This window comes from Papaver somniferum, unplaced genomic scaffold, assembly GCF_003573695.1.
Source record: "Papaver somniferum cultivar HN1 unplaced genomic scaffold, ASM357369v1 unplaced-scaffold_24, whole genome shotgun sequence".
Classification (NCBI taxonomy): domain Eukaryota; kingdom Viridiplantae; phylum Streptophyta; class Magnoliopsida; order Ranunculales; family Papaveraceae; genus Papaver; species Papaver somniferum.
The window spans coordinates 2240339-2246338 of record NW_020634374.1 but is presented as its reverse complement, the minus strand read 5'-3'; positions in this window follow the sequence as shown (position 1 = coordinate 2246338).

Here is a 6000-nt window from a genome sequence, read left to right as displayed (position 1 = left end):
AATGTACGATAGAGTGACAAATAGATTTTTGCTTTTGCACCAACTTCTATGAAGAATGTTTCCTTCTTTTTCATCGTGTTTACTTTGTGATGCTCTGGTGGTGGTGGCAATGGTTGAGATTGTGGGTGCCCTACCAAAAAGTGGTTTAGTTTTCCTTGATCTATCATTCTCAAAATAATTCTTTTTACATTTCTGCAATCATTTGTTGTATGTCCATGAAAATGATGATAAGAACAAAACTCATGGCTTCTGTGGTTTGGAGGTGGTTCCGTTCCCATGTTCCATGGTGTTGGTATATTCTCCATCAAATTATAGCTTCCCATATTTTTCCACACTTGCATTTAGAGGTGGCATCTTGATTTCTTCCCATACTACCTTGTGACCTCCTTGTCCTCTATTATAGTTTTGTCTTTGACCTCCATAAGTTTCTTGTGGTTGATCGAGTCTTTGAATCTTGTTATTTCCACCACGATTGTAGAAATTTCTTTCTCTTTCATACTCCTCTTGATCTCGGCTTCCCATAGCCACCAGTTTCTGTTGATTGTTACCCTCACCTTCTCTTGTTGTACTTGCGAAGTATTCGCTACTGTGTTTATTAGCTTGGGTAATAAGCTTGCATTCGCTGTTTGTGAGTGGTGTTCGCAACTGGATATGATTCCATTTCATTTTGCCTTTCCTCTAGAGCAATGTATTCTTCTTGAAGTTCTCGCAATTCAGTCATTGTGATCGTATTCTTGACTCTGAAAATTTGGACATACAATAGGTTTGTTGCAAACATAGCATTGATAAATGATAATATAAGATATCTCTCATCTACACGGCCAGCCATTTCGCTACACATAGTTCTCCATCTTTTAGTCAGGTGTTTCAAACTTTCGCCAATCCCTGTTTTAATCCAAACACATCTTCTATACCAGGTCGCGAAGAATTATTACTTATATATGCCCCTAGAATGTAGTCTGCAAATGATTGAAGGATGTTATTGTATTCTTTGGTAGACCTTCAAACCATTTTAACGCCTCTCCTGCTGGATGCGAAATATTTGCACAATACGGCATCATGATTTTCCCATTGAACATGCACCTCACATAGGCTTTAATGTGTTGAATTGCACAAGTTGTTCCATCAAAAATGCTGGTTAATGCGGGCAAATTGCATTTCGGTGGTATTCCTCCTAATTGTACTTCCCTTGTAAATGGAGTTTTCGCAGCTTCTTCTATTGCTTCATCCAATTGTCTTCTGCCTACTTCTCCTCTATTATTTAGCATTCCTCTCATTTCTTCTAATTCTTTCAAGATTTGTTTATTTACACCTGAATTTGATCCATTGGTCTTTTTAATTTCGCCTCTCTTCTTCTGCGTTCATGTCTTCTTCTCTCGCGAAATTTTGCATTTCTTCTTCATTATCCTCATCTCGTCTTCTTCTGCGATTCTTCTTCATCTCTATCTTGAATTCGCAAATGATGTCTCTCATTTTCCCCTCATGATTTTGTTCATTTCTTATAATTCCATTCGCTGCTTTCAGCCATCCTCTTTATCTATCGTACTCTTCATTGAGATTACCGTTATTCCGGTTTTGTGTACGCCTTCTTTCTCGATTGTCGTGATTGTTCTGGCGAATTGTCTCCTGAAGCTCTCTTGTTCTTCCATTTCCGCTCTCAATCTTTCACGTTCGCAAAAAACGTGCTTGTTCAGCATAATGTCTTTCAATTTCTTCTTCAATCGTCTGTTGATTTCTTTGAGTTTCTCTTTCATGTAAAATTCTTCTTCCTTCCTCTCGATTTCCTTCGCCATCTTGGTCATTTCGTCCCTGACGTTTCCGTTCTCTTGATTTCCACCATTTTCCCATCATCAAAAGTTTCATTTTGTGGAACGTAACGATCATCAGCTCTTTCTCTATTTTCGCGATATTCTTCATTAGGATTTGATATTTCTTCTTGAATATTGTTTCCAGCATTGATTGTGGGTGAGTTTCGCCTCATTTCTCTTCTAGTCGATCTTGAATATGATTTTGTAATACTTCTCGATCTTCTATCTGTAGTCTCATATTTTCCATCCTCAATTCGTGATTTTGCCTTGTTAGATTTGCACGTTCTTCTGCCTCAGCTCTTCTTTCTTCATGTATTCTTCGTCTCAACGTTTCTAACGCTCCAATTTCCTCATCTCCATGAATTATTCCTTCATCTGCTTCTTGATTTCTCTCTACCTGTCTATGGTTTCTGGTTGCTGCTCTTCTTCTTTTCTGCTGAATTTGATTGCCAAGTGTGTATACTCACCCTATCATAATCTGTATTCCTCCCTACTAGTGTTGTTGAATTGGTGGTTGAATTTGATTTTCTCTATTACTTCTCATTCTAGTAGATTCTCCCATTTCACTTCTTTCTCTCCAGCAATTCTCTTGCTTCTTCTAACATAGTCGGTTGTTCGGATGTATTTCTTCTTCTAGCCATTTCTTCAATGTTAACAATATTGCAAGAAATTATGTAAAATTCTTAATCAATCACTCTAAATGTTCACAAATATCAATATTAATCTTCAACTTTTTATAGAATAATCTTCAATACCTCCCTGTTTCTAGTGCCATTATGTAGTTGAAGGAAATCCTACACTACACCCCTCATATGATTTCATTATTACTCAACTCATTTTTAGATTTACACTCTTAATTTTATTGATCAATCTTTGAATATTCTTACAAGAAAAGATAAAGGAATCAAGAATGACCTCTTCTTATAGACTTTCTCTCTCCTATTTACTTGTTTCTTACTCAAAAAAAGATCTCCCCCTTTCCTTTACATCTAAACGACTCTTTATAGGGAAATACATATTGGATGACAGCTAATCTGTCCTTTATTTTCGGAAATGACTTGCGATATTCTCGCAACCTTACAAATATTAATCTCGCAAACTCTCTATTTTTTGCTGGACCATCACATCTTTCTCATGATTTTAGCTGACGTCGTTTATTATATCATTTCTGAAATTATTCTGCGACGATGTTGTGTTGTGTTGTTGATAATTGCGCTAAGATATTATTGTTGCGAGATTCTGATCCTACAGAAAGGACCTTACATTGCTGGGTCAAATGTTCTTTCTGAGAATCTCGCTACATAGCAACCTTGGGTATTCTCTTGGCCCGAGAAGAAGAAAGAGGTATGTTTCTTCCAGTTTCGCCCACTTTACACTTTCTTATTTTTCTTTATTCTTTTGTTCACTGATTCTTGCGACATTCTACAGATCCAGAAATTGAAAGATAGCTACCGCAGGACTAGGAAGTCTAATACCTTGTTACCTCTTCGCTCATACGCATATGAGGTAAGAAATATTCTTTTATGATTTTAAACAATATATTGTTGCCTCTATTTCTTATTTCTATCTGTGTGTGAAGGTTATCGCTGAAATAAAAGAGCCTGCCAATGTTGCGAAGACTGGTGATAAAGGCAAAGGTGCTCTTCGCAAGGAAAAACCAACCGCTCCTCCTTAAAAAAAAAGAAAGACCCGTTCTTCCTCTCCTTCAAATAATCCTTCTCATGAAAACTCCGAGAGTGATGAGGATGATGAGGATAATGATGACTCTGTTGCAAATGAAGATTCTCCATCTGAATCTTCTATGGCTAAGCTCTATGGCATCTTTTCTGATTCTTGGCAAGGAATGGGAGATAGTCAACTCGCTAATACCTGCAAAGCTCTCGCCATGATTTGCGATGTTCCTTTATTTGATGGTGATAGTTCTCTTCGCGGAGTTTCTAGATCGGTGACTCCCAACTTCCTGCATTCTCTTAATAGTTTGGTATGATTTCGTCTTTTTACTTCTTCATTATTGTAACTCAAAATCTCTTTCTATTTTAATACTTTTTACATTTTCTCGCAGGCTGGAAAAGCTTCTTTCGTTGTTGCCTCAGATTTGGAGAGGAGACGCGAAATTCTTGAAAAGAAGAATCTTCAATTTCGTACGAAGAATGAAGAACTGGAAACTGAAGCTAAAGGTCTTCGTGAGAAGAACGAACAACTAGAAGCTGAAGTAGGTCTTCGCGAGAAGAACAAACAACTGGAAACCGACACTTCTTCGCAAAGGAACAAAATTTCTACTCTTCAAAAAGCTAATGATCAGCTCTATGGTATGAAATTTTTCTCCTTTCTTTTCATTCATTCATCCTAATGTCTTATCTTATTTGATTAATCCTTTTTGCAGACATTTATGGTCTTTCTGATGAAGAAATTCTTCTTCGTTCATTTCCCGATGCCCTAGATAATGACACTCTTCTTGAACATCTTAATAAATCTTTGAATAGTTTCTCTAATGATAAAATTTCATCTCTGCCTTTGAATGAACTTAAATCCAAATTTCGCCTCTTAGAGATTGATCATAGATCTAGTTTAGGTTTAACCAACCAATTTAAATGTTTTTATCTCAATTCTAAAGAGAAGATCAATGAATTAAGAACCAAGATTAGCAAACTTATAGATGATAAAGATCGTATCTCTGATCAAGGTGTTAAGGCTTTGGCGAAATTCCGAGAGACTCATCTTGAGGTTCAACTTGAACGAGATGAATCCAATCGTCAAAATGTTGTGCTTAGCGAGAGAGAAAACCAAGTTCGTTCTCGTCTTCTCATAAATAGTGATGATGAGTTGCTTGGGCCGCGAAAATCCTGGATAACGCCGGAAAAGATTTAGGTGTAAATGTTAGTCTCCAAGTTGAGCATACAACCTTGATTAGAGATATGATTTCTGAGAGAGAAGGTCATTAACTGTTTTCCTTTATTAATCTTTGGTTTTTCACGAGTTTTTATCAAGTTACTGATTAATTTTTATATGCTTCGCAGGATCTGAAAGTAGATATCGCCAAAGAGTTGAGGAGCTTGAAGCTGAAAAAGAGGAACTCGCAAAGAATCTTTCTTCTCGCAACGAGAAATATTCTAGATTAAAGAATCAAATCAAGATCACTGTTGCGAACTTTAAGAACGACGCTCTGAACTTTCGCAATCAAACTATTCAAATGGTTTGTGATGACCATAGTATTCCTCACTCTGATTATCCTTGTCTCTTGGAGGAGATCCCAAAGAACATTCCTAGTCTGACCATCTCTGATAGCGAAGCTGATGATGAAGAATCTGATGGTGGTGAAGGTTCTGATAGAGATAAAGGTTCTGATGCAGACGAAGAAAAGAACAAGTCTGATGAAGATGATGAAGGATCAACTAGGAAGTAGTCTTTGTTTCTTTCTTTGATCTTCTGTAATACTTGTACATTTATTTCTTCTTTTTGTATATTTGCGAATTCTTTTGGTTCCTCATATTCTTTAATATATGAGTTTCTTTCATTTCGACCTGCATTCATTAAAAAAAAAATTTCTTGCAATGCGGTTAATCAACATAATCATTCAATTTTTATTTTCTGCGTAAATCTATCATGTGGAGACAAATAACATTTTCTAATTTCATTCGTTCCCATACTTTCCTCTGTTATTTGTATCCAATGAGAGATTTTGCAGATTTTTCTTATTTTGTGCCTCAACTTCGCAGTTGTTTATGTATAATTTCGCAATCATATGCGAAGTGAATTTTGATTCTTTTCAAAATCTCATTCATGTGTGGTCTTATTTTTCCATCCTAGTTAAAGGTCTTATTATGCCACCTCTTGTCATTGCGACAAAATCGCAGGACGTCCTTGCACTTTCATGCAAAAACCCATTGATCCTGCCTTAACTTTTTTCTTTGTATTATTGCCTTTCCAGGATAGTTACGACAATATGATAGGCCTAAATTTTCTTGTGAAAATAAAGCCCCATGACATTGTCGTCTTGCGACGAAATAGCAGGACGTCTTCGAACTTTCATGCGAAAACCCATTGATCTCGTCTTATCTTTTTCTTTTGTATTATTGCCTCTTCAGGATTGTCGCACAAATATGACAAGTCTTAATACCCTTGCGTGTAAAAAGCCTCATGACATTTGCGTCTTAAGACACTTATCATCTCCCTAATGGAGGGTGCCGCCCTT